Source organism: Rattus norvegicus, chromosome 2, assembly GCF_036323735.1.
Source record: "Rattus norvegicus strain BN/NHsdMcwi chromosome 2, GRCr8, whole genome shotgun sequence".
Taxonomy (NCBI): Eukaryota; Metazoa; Chordata; class Mammalia; order Rodentia; family Muridae; genus Rattus; species Rattus norvegicus.
In genome coordinates this window covers 216459614-216473617 of record NC_086020.1, presented here as the reverse complement: position 1 = coordinate 216473617, position 14004 = coordinate 216459614, and the positions used below count along the sequence as shown (strand labels likewise).

The 14004-nt window shown below is 36.2% G+C and overlaps 1 protein-coding gene across 2 annotated transcripts in view; it reads right to left on the bottom strand.

The window, feature by feature from the left end:
* The window catches only part of Ndst4 (N-deacetylase and N-sulfotransferase 4), a 332494-nt gene extending 320418 nt beyond the window's left edge, over positions 1–12076 (bottom strand). Inside the window, exon 1 of one of the 2 annotated variants that reach the window (XM_039102716.2) lies at positions 11658–12076. The gene's annotated coding sequence lies outside the window, so the exon portion shown is untranslated. 2 annotated transcript variants of the gene reach the window in all.
* Positions 12077–14004: the final 1928 nt, after the last annotated feature.

The following is a 14004-nucleotide window of genomic DNA, read 5'->3' as shown; positions in this document are numbered from 1 at the left end:
CACAAATCCCTATCCCATATCCCCTGCTTCTATGAGGGTGCACCCCTCCACCCACCTACACACTCTGCCTCTGGGCCCTAGCATTTCCCTATGGAGGCATTGAGTCTCCATAGGACCAAGTTGCTCCCCTCCCATTAATGCCAGTTAAGGCCATCCTCTGCTACATACATAGCTGGAACCATGGGTCCCTCCATATGTACTCTTCAGTTGGTAATTTAGTCTCTGGGAGCTTTGGGGGATACAGTTGGTTAATATTATTGTCCTTCCTATTGGGTCGTGAACCCCTTCAGCTCTTACAGTCCTTCCCCTAACTCCTCCATTTGAATCTGTGTGCTCAGTCCAATGGTTGGCTACATACATCTGCATCTGTATTGGTCAGGCTCTGGCACAGCCTCTCAGGAGACAGTTATATCAGGCTCCTGTCAACAAGCACTTCTTGGCATCAGCAATAGTGTGTGGGTTTGGTTTCTATATATGGGATAGATTCTCAGGTGGGGCAGTGTCTGAATATCCTTTCCTTCAGCCTCTGCTCCACTCTTTGCCCATGCATTTCCTTTTGACAGTAGAAATTCTGGATTAATATTTTTGAGGTGGAGATGGCCCCATCCCTCAACTGGGGGCCGTGCCTATTCACTGGATATGGTCTTTACAAATTCAATCTCCCCTTTGTTGGGTAATTTGGCTAATATCCTCCCTGTTGGGTCCTGGGAACCTTTTATGTCCCTGGCATCTGGGGCTCTCTAGTGCCTACCCCCAGTTTCCCCTCGCCCACTGCTGCCCGCTTCCATTCAAATACCTGGCCCTCTGTACTTCTCCCCTGTCTCTCAAAGCAGGTCCTACCCCCTTGTTTCACTCCCCTTTCTCTCTTCCTTGTGTTTTCGAGGTAAAATAAAGTAAGTTGAAGAGGCAGAAATGGTGAGTAAGCTGAAAGCAACTGGGAGAATACAAGAGAGAAGGAACGAGGAAATGAATAAGAATGCTGATGTTGCTGTCCTGAGGAACACACACAGACAAACTACTGAGAGTCCCTCAGCAAAGTTCCAAGAGATTTAAGAGAAGAAGGAAATCCACATACTGAAATCATCAAAGCAGAATATTTAGAAGGCTGGAAATTGTTTTAATCACTTTGTGTGCTCGTTAAATTTTTTAAAGAAGTGGTATGAATAAATAGGAAGGGGTAAGAAAATCATATTTAAAATATTCAATGACAAATAGAATGGGAGGCTTTGCTTGGAAGAAAAGAGAGAAAAGGGAGACATGAAAGAGAAGGAAAAGTCTCCATCAAGGACTAGAGATGGCACGAGCATCTCCTACTTACATGCAAGAGTGAGCCATGTCCATCTAGGACTAGACATGGGATGATCAATTTCTGTCCAGAAGTAGCAGTAACATGAGCAATCTCCTACTTACATGCAATAGTGTCTTCAGTTTCAGTGCTTTTCTCTGGAAACTTAAGTTCATCCAGCTTGGAGCCAATAGCCATGAGATGATTGGCACCAGCTAAAGATTGCTTCAGTCTAGGTCAATACTCACTCTTTAGAAGCCATTGTTCAGAGGTGTATTGATTTGCATCCTTGTTAATGATCTCAGCAGACTAACCTGGAATGAGTCACCCATGAAACATAAAGAACTCTCTTTGCTCTTGTGTTCTGATAGCTAAGAGTCTCTAAGAAGATAGAGACCAGCGGAACCAGAATACAGAAAGCCAGTGACTTCGAAATCAGCAGAGGCGTAAACAAAATTAACATATTGTGTTTAACATAGACGTTTCATATCAATGAGTTACATGGGTGTTTCTTAAAATGAAAGTCATAAAAGTAACTGAATTTTGTCTAATTTGAATTTTGTTACATGACTTTAAATTTTTTCTAACAGAGCTACAATGGCTTCTACATGTTAGTATAATAATAATTAAAACTTTCTACAGATGTTATTTTAGTAAATTTCTTTCTGAAATTTCTTTCTGAAGTTATGTATTACTTTATTATTTTAAATGAAGTTTGCCAGCATTGGAATTGACTAAAGACTGTTTTTTAAAGTTAATTTCTTTTTTTTTTGCTTTGATTGGATATTTTTATTTACATTTCAAATGTTATTCCCTTTCCCGGTTCCCAGTTAAATTTTATTTCAACCATTACTTCTCTACTATCAACTTTCTATGCAAAGTCATCTAAAGCGATCAATACAAAATTCCCCGAGAAAATGTAGATCAATCTGGGCTGTATAGCTAAAGTCTGGTCTGTGCTTCAGAGGAAGAGCTCATGAATTTTCACTTCTCTCATCATCATGTGTCATAATCAAGAAGGTGTTTGTGTGACATTCAATATTACTGATAGAGCATATGGTCATTGAAAATGAATGCTAATGTAACACTTTATATTGTGTATGAGGAAGCATACATTCTATTAACAAGATTCTTATGTGAGAAGTTAAAGAATGAATATGAGGAGACTTTAATGTCTAGAGAAGTGATTGGACGATGTCCACATTCCACTTACTACTCTGTATCACTTCTCTGACTACCAAGAAACATATTGTCACTCTCTGGCCAAAAGCTTATTAAGAAAGTTTTAAGTAGAAAGCATTTTTGTGTTGATTTTTATTTCCAACCTGAGTAGGATCCTCTGTATCTTTCTTTGGCTTATTTGATTTGCTATAAACCAGCTGGGTAATACTGTATCCAGAGCAGACATGCTCAACTCAATTGAATGAATATTTTCACTATTTTCTCTATGTTTTATCTCTTTAGAGATACTGCATAATTCAATGGAAGCTTGATTATCAGTGGGAAAAACATGGGAGGTAATATGTAAAACTATATTCCCACCCAAAACTAAGGCAAGACACAAAATTCTCAGTTTGGAATGATAAAATAGCTGATATATACTGATTGGAAGAGTTTGGAATGATTTCAAGAATTCGGTTATTTGTCAGAGACAATGTATCTTGAAATCTTCCTAGATTTGTACTTGAAAACTGAAGTCTAGCAATGCTAAATGGAGGATTAATAAGCACTGCATCAAAACCATCACTCAGCAAGTCAACTTAGTATAAAATAATTGATGCTTATTAAATGTAAAATATGATAGCCATCTTCAGAACCTATTTGGAAGCTTGTAGTTAATGTAATTTTGTTTAACTTGTAGAAGAATGAGATCAATTTTAAATAACAAATAGATTTGTCCAGCTAAAAGTAAAGTTATAACATTCTCTCAGTCCGGGATAATATTAGTAATCTGTAATTAAAGCTGTGAACTATATAGTATGGGTAGTAAAGAGCTGGTGGTTAAGCAAGGTTTCTTATGTTCTCATTGGGTGACTACAGAAATGTGAAATTTATTTATTTTAAATATTTTTCTGAATTTTTTTTAAATTTCTGTGTGTGTGTGTGCGTGTGTGTGTGTGTGTGTGTGTGTGGTGTGTATGTGTGTGTGTGTGTATGTGTGTGTGTGTGTGTGTGTGTGTGTGTGTGTGTGTGTGAGCGAAGACACCAGAATAAGGTGTCTGATATGCTGGAGCCGAAAATTTAGGTCATTATTACCTAGCTTACGTAGATAGGTACTGGGAACTGAACATGGATCCTCTGGAAAGGCAGCAAGCATTTTTTACAAATTATCTTACTCTTTCTGTTTACCATTTAGTCATTATTGCCCTCCCAGTCCACCATCTGACAGTTCCTCATCAATTCCTCCTCCCCTGTCTTTAAGAGAATGTTCTCCCATCCCCCACCCACCCACGCATCAGGCCTTCCCACTCTCCTGGGCCTCAAGTCTCTCAGGGGTTAGTTGTATCTTCTCTCACTGAATAGAAATGTTAGAATGAAGCTCTGTCTTCTCCATGAATTAACCTATTAGAGATATAGTACCCCAGACCATCTAAGAAACATTCTATGTTGATTCTTTTTATCCAATTACATTTTTGGAAGGCTTGTTTTTTCATTCCTTCAATTTGCATGGACCCCACTACCTCACCATAGCAGAGTCAAGGTAGACTACTAGGAACATTTTCTCAGTGGTTTTCACACTAATGTGCGCCCTCCTTTCTTTATTCCCATGTTTCATTTGCTGGTTTGTTTTTAAGGCTATATGAATTTACCTTAAAATATTCATCAATGAAGTCTGATCCTATTAATTAGTACTCAAACATGATGCAAATATACTAGAGATAGTGTGATACGATGACTTAGATATTTATTTCCAAGTGAAGAGTATTGAACATATGATGAACACAGTGAACCCAATCACTCAAGGGTTACTTGAAAGCAGAGTCGAAGTTATACTATAAATCAAGGCCAGATAAACGATGCCTGTAATTAAAGTTTAATTCCATTATTAAATGTCTGAAGTTTTCAAATTTGCTAGTACTTTTTAAATTTATTTTTACATTTTAGTTTTGCATTAATTCTGTAAAGTAAGCATAATAACCCATTCACAGGGCCTGCATTTCTGGCCCAGAAGTGATTGTTTTTTTAATCTTTTGAAGATTTATTCATAAGAAGGACTAGCTGGACTTAGAACCAACATTGAGTGACCCAGTCTTTACTGTTATGATGCTTTATGCTAGTTCTTGACATTTGTTTTTAAAACTAATTTGTATGGCTTGCATAAATGTGTATTGTAATTAATAGGGTTTGTATCCCCAAATTACTTAAAGAAGTTCTAAGAACAAATAAAAATTCCCAGAAAGCACAGTTATTATTTTTATCAATAAGTTAATTACATATCTTAGTTAATAGACTGGCTCAAAAGATCAATGAAATACAATATTTAAATTTTGAAAATTAAAATTTTATAAAGACATTTATTTTAATCACTTCTGATTTCCAAAGACATTAGATACAATATAAATAAGACTCGTATGAACTTTTGCTCTTTTCAGTGGTAGAGGCAGGAAAAAAGAGTGCTTACTCCAACTTTTTATATTAAAATCAAAACTTTTTATGTTGCTGTGCTCTAAATCTTTCTGATGGGTAGATCGACCTATAGGGTTGCTTTGATTGATGGGAATCTCAATGATTTCTAAAATGTACCACTTTTCTTGATACTGGTTAAAAACACCCTACTACCTTTCATATTTTGGTTCGAGAGTATTCCAGAACACAACACTTATACTTCCACCAATACATGCATGTACACTGGCCCTTTGTATCACCTTTGATCCAAACTTCACCATTTGTCCAGTCCATGCATGTTTCCCACTTGTTTCTCATGGTTTTTGTCAATCAAAACCATGGCCCCTGACTACTCTCTAGGCATTCTCACCACTGAAAAGCTTTAGTTAAATTGGAATGGAGGGCTAACACGGGCATATCAATTATACTGTGAGGTTAAGTGTCCCTTGGTTAAAACTATATGGGACAAAAAGTGATGTCTTTGTCACTATGGAGGAAAATGAAATGCCAGAGAAGACTGCATAACCCAAGGCATTAGGAACCTGAAAATCACAGATAGATCAAATGATGTCAGATCTGTGCTAAGCAGGATTATTGATAATCATTTCCTTGGTACTGACACTATGATTTCATTAATACCCTCTGAGGCAATGTTAGTGATATAGTAAACAGATTTTTGCCTCTTATTGAGCTTAAGTTAGTTTGAAATTGGTGAAAGTAATGTATATCATTTTCAGAAATTATATTTATCTGGCCCATTCTTTAGATCTACCACTTGCTAACTGCGTGATAGGTTTAGACTTTTTGTTCATACTCCTACCAAAACATGAAAACAACGTGGGAAGTGGGCTCATCTACTGCTTAGGCTTCAACAGTATCATCAGCTTTTAGGATATACACATGCTAAATGATTTAAGATAATTTATGTTGGTACTAGTGTTTTCAACAATATCATTAGACTTTAGGATATGCACATGGTGAATGATCTGAGATAATGTATGTTGATGTTGGTTTTTAGTACATAGAACTGAAAAAAAGTAGAGTAAAATGAAAACTCCAGTTTGTAAAACCTTATATTATTTTTCTCCAAGAAAGGAACACCACAGTGTGACTTAACCTAAGTCCTTCCATGCAGCTCCACAGAACTGAAACTATAACCAATAATTAGAAATATATTCCAATCTTTTATCTTGCACAAACTTAAGAAATTGCTAACATTAATTGCATTTTTGGTTTTTTTTTATTTTTTGCTATGATGGAACATATTCATCCCATTGAGTTTGGCATTCAAATTTAAACTGGATATTCTCAGGGACAGTTTCTCAGAAGGATATTCATTAACCAGTCCTATTTATTATTTTTGTGTAGAGCTTTGATCCCCACCTTCATTTATGCATCTTTAGAGGACTCTTGCCTACGTCTCCTCAAGAGTAGAATCCTTGTGAGAATGGGCTTTACTTGTCCTAACATCTATCCCATATTAAAGAAAGTAATATTTATTATCATTATCATTATGCACATGAGTACATAATCATTAAAGCCTTTCTTTCTCTGTAGAAATGAGAAATAGAGTAATTTAAGTCCTAAATTGGGTTCAACTTCAATTGGTCAATTTTCACATCATTTTTGTCATTATTTAGAACATGAACATGAACCATGTGCTTTTAATGAATTAATAAGTATTATTTACATGTAGATACCTGTGTTTTACTCAACCTTTTTAGAATAGGTGAGCTCTTACATGGAGTGAGTGTCATGAAATTTAGGGCAAGATGGTTTGAGAAGCAGATCAGACTTAAATTCCGATTCTAATTATTCACTTGCACTTTAGAATAATGAGCAGAATTAGGACTTTTATATGCATTTGCAGGAGCATATGCAGAGCCGCATCTGTTTCCTCTCCTTGTATTAATCTTTAGTGTTGCTATATTTATTTCTGAGGTTTAAATGATTTTTTCATGTAGGCGTGAAACACTATTCAGTGCCTCAAAAACTCTTTAGAAAAGTCTGATGAAATATGACAAATTTGTGGATAAGCAGTCTACAGTTGCATTTCTGTTTGAGGAATGGAGTCAAGCCAAACCGTCTAAAAGGGTACAATATCTGTCCTACCTGTCTTCTTCTCTCACTAGCGTATATTTGGCCTCTGGGCTGCATGTAGTTGTTATTGTGTTTAAACTACTAAGCATGTAAATGATTAATAATGGTGTTTCAACAGCAATTTTAATGAGTATTTACTTTGATTCTTTTACTACTAACTCTATAGTGTATTTTGGTGTTGAAAAATATGTTGCTGCCCATGAAAGAGAGCATATCCACAGGGAACAAAGGACTCTATAGAAAGTATTTTGAAAAGGAAATTATCTACCAATCTAGCAGGAAAATATCTGTTATGTTGAGAGCAACATTTCCGGTTCAAATTTCCCATGTTATCTTCTTTTATTCCTTATTGCTTTGGCCAACATTCCCCATGCCTTCCCCACTTCCTGTGTTCTCGTTGGGTCTTACATTTGCTGCCGTGCTAAACATGAGTGGTTTGCTTACCAGCTGTGCACTAAAGTTGTCAAGGCAAAAGGAAATGGGGGTTGGAGATACAGAAAGACAAAAAGAAGGAAAACTGAGACAGAGAAGGAAGAACAGTAGGGGAGGGCCAAATCCATGAAAATGAAGAAGAAGGGGAAGAAAGATGAAGTGGAGCTGAGGAGGAAGCACTTGGGGATACAAAGAACCAAAGGCAGTGTGTGCCTACATTTACCCTTTGCTTGGACATACTGCATCCAGTCTGTTACCTTTCATATCGTATGTGGTTATAGACAAATATTGCAAATAACTTTAAAGAGGAGTTGAGGTAACCCAGTGGTACACCACTTGAGACAATGGACATATAAAAAGTCCTGTGTTTGAACCCCAGCACTTAGAGAAAAGAAACAAATGCAGAGAAAAGCGAAAGCAGTTAAATGTTGGTGTCCAAGTGTTTGAATTTGGGTAGTTCTAACTTAGGAACATGAGGTGTTTATGCTGATATGCATGTGTCTCTTACTTTGCTAAATGCTGCTTTCTTTATTGAACTTTTCATATATTTGAAACAACTCTTCTTATGAAGAGTAAGGTAGATTTTTGAATAGAAAATTCACTTCTACAGTGCAGTAATGTTATTATCTCTTTTGGTTTAAAAAATACCATGGCTGCATCAAAGTGTTTTCTCAAACATTTGGAAACAAGTCATTTTAGCCTTCATGCTTCACAGGCACTACTGAAAGTTTGAGTAATTAATTATTCATTTACAGTTCACAAAGTGTCTTGAGTAATTCTTTTCAACATACTAATAAGTACTATATATTCATATAAATTCAGAGCGACACCTAAAAGTCATCATTGACTTTGTCATCATGTAAATTATTTTGTTAAAACCTGTATCATGACTGGATTATCTTTATACTAAGGGATATGAAAAGTTACGAGACAAAGGAAATACATGTATCACGTAATAGCTGCAAAACCTTTTGCAGGTAGGAATGAAGAGGAAATTAGTATTTTAATCTCAAAACTGTTCTTGTCTCAGAACTATTTGTTTTTGAAGTATCTGATACTTTAGTAAGCTTGATATTATCAGATTATCTGAGTTTTTAAGGGGGAAAACTATCAATTCAGTATTAACTACTTAAATAAATTTTTGCCTAGCCTAAGATGTGGTATGATCCTTTAGAAAGAGAGCTGAAGGAAGCTTGCCAATATGTACATGCGCATAACTTCTACTTTATCATTAACTGCTCCAACTGCAGAAGCTTAAGCAGAATAAGGCAAAAAGAAGAGGCCACTTAACACTCTGTTTAACAGCATAGCTGAAAGTTCCCAAGTGTCAAGGAAAGCTTGGCTGACTGCTACATTGTGATGGCTGAAGGCAAGAGCATGCATAGTGTCTGGCACCTGCCCCGTTTCTCTCACTTTGTGAACTTAAAATAAACAACAGACCGCATCTCCAGACAGCATCTCCTTTAGCTGGTTATTTAGGGGATGCATAATGAAGGCGAGTTTACCTTTTCTTGCCTAGCTACAACACTATGAACGTGTTTGGAAACTTTACTTTTACTTGACTTTCTGGAGTTAGCTGCTTGAAAAAACCTTGAAGTTCTTTGTCTTGGCACCCATCCATGTACACCACTTCTGATCTCGCTGCCATCCCGAGCTAGTACGTGAACGAAGCACTTCATCATTCCTGGACTTGCCAGTACACACTCTGTTTTATAGGGGTTTATGCTATGATTTCATTCTAGCACCTTTGATAAAGAAGAAATCTTGGTTACTTTACAGTTCTGCTCTTGTCTGACAATATATTTTTGCTCCTGAAATATTCCAGTTTGTACAGGGTAGGCTTAAAATATAATGCATTATCAATAAATTTCAGCCCAGGGGGGGAGAAAACAGAGGAGACTTCTCGGTGCATGGATCCTCAGACTTGGCTGACAGCCAGGGCTGATATTCTAGCTTTTCTTTATAAGTTTCCCCCAGCTGCTTTTTAAATCTGGAGAGGCAGTATCAGCCAGGAAGCTTCTAGTTTGAACACAGTATGCTAAATGTTTCTCCGTTCCCCCTGAGTAGTTGCTACTAAATGAAATAGCATGATGGGATTGTAGTCTCACTTTTTCAGTAAAAAAAGACAGTGGGTGGGGAATCACAGATACATTAAACTTCTCGGCAACAACTCTGATGCAGATTAGAAACATTTATTCCACATTTAAAACACTAGTTCTGGCAAGGAGATTAATTAAGAACTCGAGGTATCTGTTTACATAGGACCATGGCATGGTAGTGTTCTTGGAGGGAGACAGAATCAATATCAAATAGATATATTAGTTTTCATGCCAGACCAAAATCTAAAATACTTGCTTCTCAGGTGAAGGTATGTGCATGCATTATATATGAACATGTGCTTCCATTTGACTTTCGAATATAAAAAAGGCAGAAGTATGATCTATGTATTCCCATGCAGATGGGTTTCTCATTGATTTGTTGAAAATAAAATACAATAAAATTATCCAAAGCTTTTCTTTTATAAAAGAGTTACAAAGGACTTTTATCCGTATTTTCCTATCAAGGGCAACTACCATGCTGTAGTTTGAGAGCAGTATACATTACAGTTTTCTCACAAGGTTTATCCAAAAAATTTCCCCGCCCACGTGCATGTTATAGAATGATATTGCATCCTAAGGTTGCCAGAGAATTCTCTATGGAAAACCAGCAACAATGACACTGTACTCAAATATCTACTTCTGCACAGAAATAAACAAACAGCAAGGTTATTTTTCTTATTAAATGTTTTGGCAATACTGGTCAGACACATAGATCCTTCTGGTCAGTGATCTTATGTTCTTGACTAAAACTTCATGGAAACAAACAAAACACAATATTCCTCGCTACCTATGTTTCTGCTAATAGCTAATTGGCACAAGTCCAGTAGAACAAATTAAAATAGTTGTTATGATCCTGAAGAAAACATTAAAATCATTCGGGGAAATTTTATTGTCTCTTAGTTTTAGTTAAAAGTAATTTTAGCCCTGGGTTCGGTCCTCAGCTCCAAAAAAAAGTAATTTTAGTAACTTCTGTGTTCACCAGTTTCTTCTTATTCCAAAACATACAGGATTTTGACTATGAAGTTGACAAGAAAGTGGATAACTGAGCCTGAATTACAGAAATGTCTGAATAGCTTGCTACAGAATTAACATTGAAACAACTACAACACCATGTAAATGAAAACTCCTAGAACAGACACTGTGAAGGCATGAAAAGGGGCGTCTGACAGATATGAGAAGCTCATTAAACTTTCTCAGAGCTAATTGAGGATCAGAACACAATCTACCAAAATAAGCCACACGCCACTTCTAAATATTATTACAGAAACTGAAAAGGTATATCATTTTATAAATTAGGACAAGTTAAAAGGAAATATATTTTTAGTATTTTTAAACCTTGATTTCTTTTAATATAAGTATTAGAAACACTAAGATCATCTTTAAACATCTCACATTTTCCAATGTGTTTTGTGTAGGAGGACTTTGGAAGTGTGTGTGTGTGTGTGTGTGTTTGTGTGTGTGTGTCTCTCTCTCTCTCTGTGTGTGTGTGTGTGTGTGTGTGTGTGTATACAACACTGAGATGTTGGTGTCCTGCTCACAATCTAGGACTTGAATATGACATATTACTCTAAGATGTTTTCATTTCTAATAGGAGCTCGGGGATAGCATCTATTTCCTGATAAACAGTGTGTACCAGCTGTTTCTCTCAAAATTCCATCAAAACAGAGAACACCTATAAATTTTATGTCTCAAGGAGAAGAGTTCTCATCTTGGGTAATTTGCATGCCACATTCTAAGTAATACTTCTTAGGAAACATTTAAAACATCAGCCACAGTTACCACTGAAAGGCTGAGTTTGTAAAATTAGTGAGTCTAGTAGAAACAGGACTAACCTGTTATCCAGGGAGGTGTTTTGGTGAAAATGTCAGGGTAACTGTTTAAAATTAATCTGCTGTTGCAGTTCTTTTCTACAGCAGGGCAATATGTTCTATATACAATACAAATATAACTTCTACAAAGCATACTGACAGGTATGTATACACACGCCAGAAAGGGAGATTGAATTTGCGTCTAAAAGTATCTGCTTCTATATAAATCTTTCACAAATAAAACTTTAGTGCGTTTAACTTGTTTATGAAGCTAAGACACACATACCCCGTCATTGTCAATTTCAGCAAATTAGGGCAGTAACTTACCTAGAGAAGCATTTCAATATGTATTTTTTCTTTTGCTAACTTGAATTTATCCGGAGTTAGAAACCGAGATTTCCAGAATTCAGGTTTACTTGACTCCACGTTAATTAGCGGAGCTTTCAGTCCGTGCCATCTGCCTCAACAGGATTCTGAGAGCACTCCTCAGCTCCGGTGCTGGTGTCTGGACCCTTCCAGCAGTCTTTTTATTTATACACACATTGTCCTTTTCAAAACAAGCAGCCAGCTGGAATGATTCAGACCTCTGTTCAGCACACCGTTAAAATGCAGCTTCCTTCTCGGACACGAGCATTACACCAGGGAGCAGACTGGGTACAGCAAAAAGGCTATGAGAACTATTTAATCACCGGAATACCAGCTGCTCCTGTCTGCCTCTGCCACTGCTGCTGCGCCTCTTGCTAAGCTGGAGTCGGTCTTTCCCTCCCTCCCTCCCTCCCTCTTTCTCTCATATCTCCAGAACTCTGAAGGCAGCTCTGCCGGGTTATGATTGGCAGAAACAGCCAATTCCTTCAGCTAATCATCCTCAAGACTTTCAAGGACCTGAAGCTGTTGTGATGTCATCCAGGCAGTGAGATGTTACACATGATCACATTCCAGCAGAAGCTAATTCAGCAACCGGCTGCCTTCCTCTCAGACAACACTGATTGATTAGATGCTCCTTGAAGAGTTGGATAATCTTGCATTGTACAGTTTGAACATTTCCTACAATATCGGAGACTAGGATTTCACTTTGCAGCCATTGTCGCTGTACCGTGTGGGTTAATAAAAGTTCATGATGGGGCTTTCTGTGGTGAATATGTGCCAGCCAAAGAGTCTAATTTCAAATAGAACAAAAGCCAGCAATGAGGAATAGAAAACTTGGAGAACTATCTGTGTGCTACCAAAATCCTGATATTTCTAATAGCATAACCATGTGTTATAAGAACAAATATATATATATATATACATATATATATATATACAGTTATATAAGGTTAATTAACTGAGGTAAAATCTGATTTGTTATGGGAAACTACATTTCTATTTCTCATATATAAATATATACATATATAATATTAAATATGTGATACAAAAATATGTAATAAAAATGGAAATTTGTTTCAGGACAGAATAGAGCTCCATAATATTCTCTAATCTTGTGTGTGTCTTCAGTTATAAGTAATACATGTAATGTTGGGGCAATTTCAATAAAAATCTGTGACTAGAGGTTGGGAGGTGGAAGTAATGGAAAAGCCATTAAAGCTTGGTATTTGTGATGTCATCTGTATCCAGTATTATTGGTGTTAATGTGCGCGTAATATCTGCGTGTAAATTGCCGAAATTCTCATGCACAGTGACTTGAGAAATAGTTTATGTTTATAAAAGCTTCAAGAAGTATTCAGGAACTTCTTACCTGGATGGCAACCATGCATTTGAAGGTCAAAACGAAGTTTTCTTAGTGATGCCCATTGAAATCGAGAGGGATAAGAATATTGCAGATATGTCTTCTATCAATGTTATGATATAATCTTATGAGGAAAATACCATGCTATGGCTCAGTGTTGATCAAAACACACTTTAAATGTTAATTGAAAATTTCCATCTTCTACAGTTTTGTCTCTTTGGGATGGTGCTGGGAATTGAACCCGGAGCCTTTTGGTTGCTAATAAAGCATCTGCCAGTGTACAAAATCCCAGCTATTTTGTTACTGTTTTGTTACTTTTTAATTTAATTATGTTATTTAGTATTTTAAATTTTTGGAAATTTAGTAAGCAAAAAGGAACATTATTGCAAAAATACTTGAGGTCATTACATTCTTGCTGTATTTTTATTTCAAAAGCTAGTATAAAAGCAGTGTCATATAAATGGTTGAACTTATTGGAATTAAATGATAGTTCAGTGATTCTCACTGCAAAACTATGGCATAAAATCTTGTGGAAGCAGGATTCATAGCCTTGGCAGGGTTATGGAGATGGACAGTGTAGAATCATAACAAAGGAAATAATGTTATCAGGTTCTTTCTTTCTCTAGCATTAGCTTTTATATTAAGATACATAACAATTTCTCAAGTGAAACTAACACTATCTGAGTCCTTTGACAATGGAAGTGTTACAATGTTAGTCAGTTCTAAGACATAAAATGGCATTTATTAATTATATTAATTACTGTATTAATTATTGACAATATCCAAACACAGGAAATTAAAATTCTGTTTTTGGAAAAAAATACCACTTAACTGACCATGTCTTTTTAATAACACGTAAAATAAATGTTCAAAATAGACTTAACACAAAATATATAAATACAAATTAATTTAAAGCCACTAAACTTTTCTTTCTTCTCTTGGAGAAAA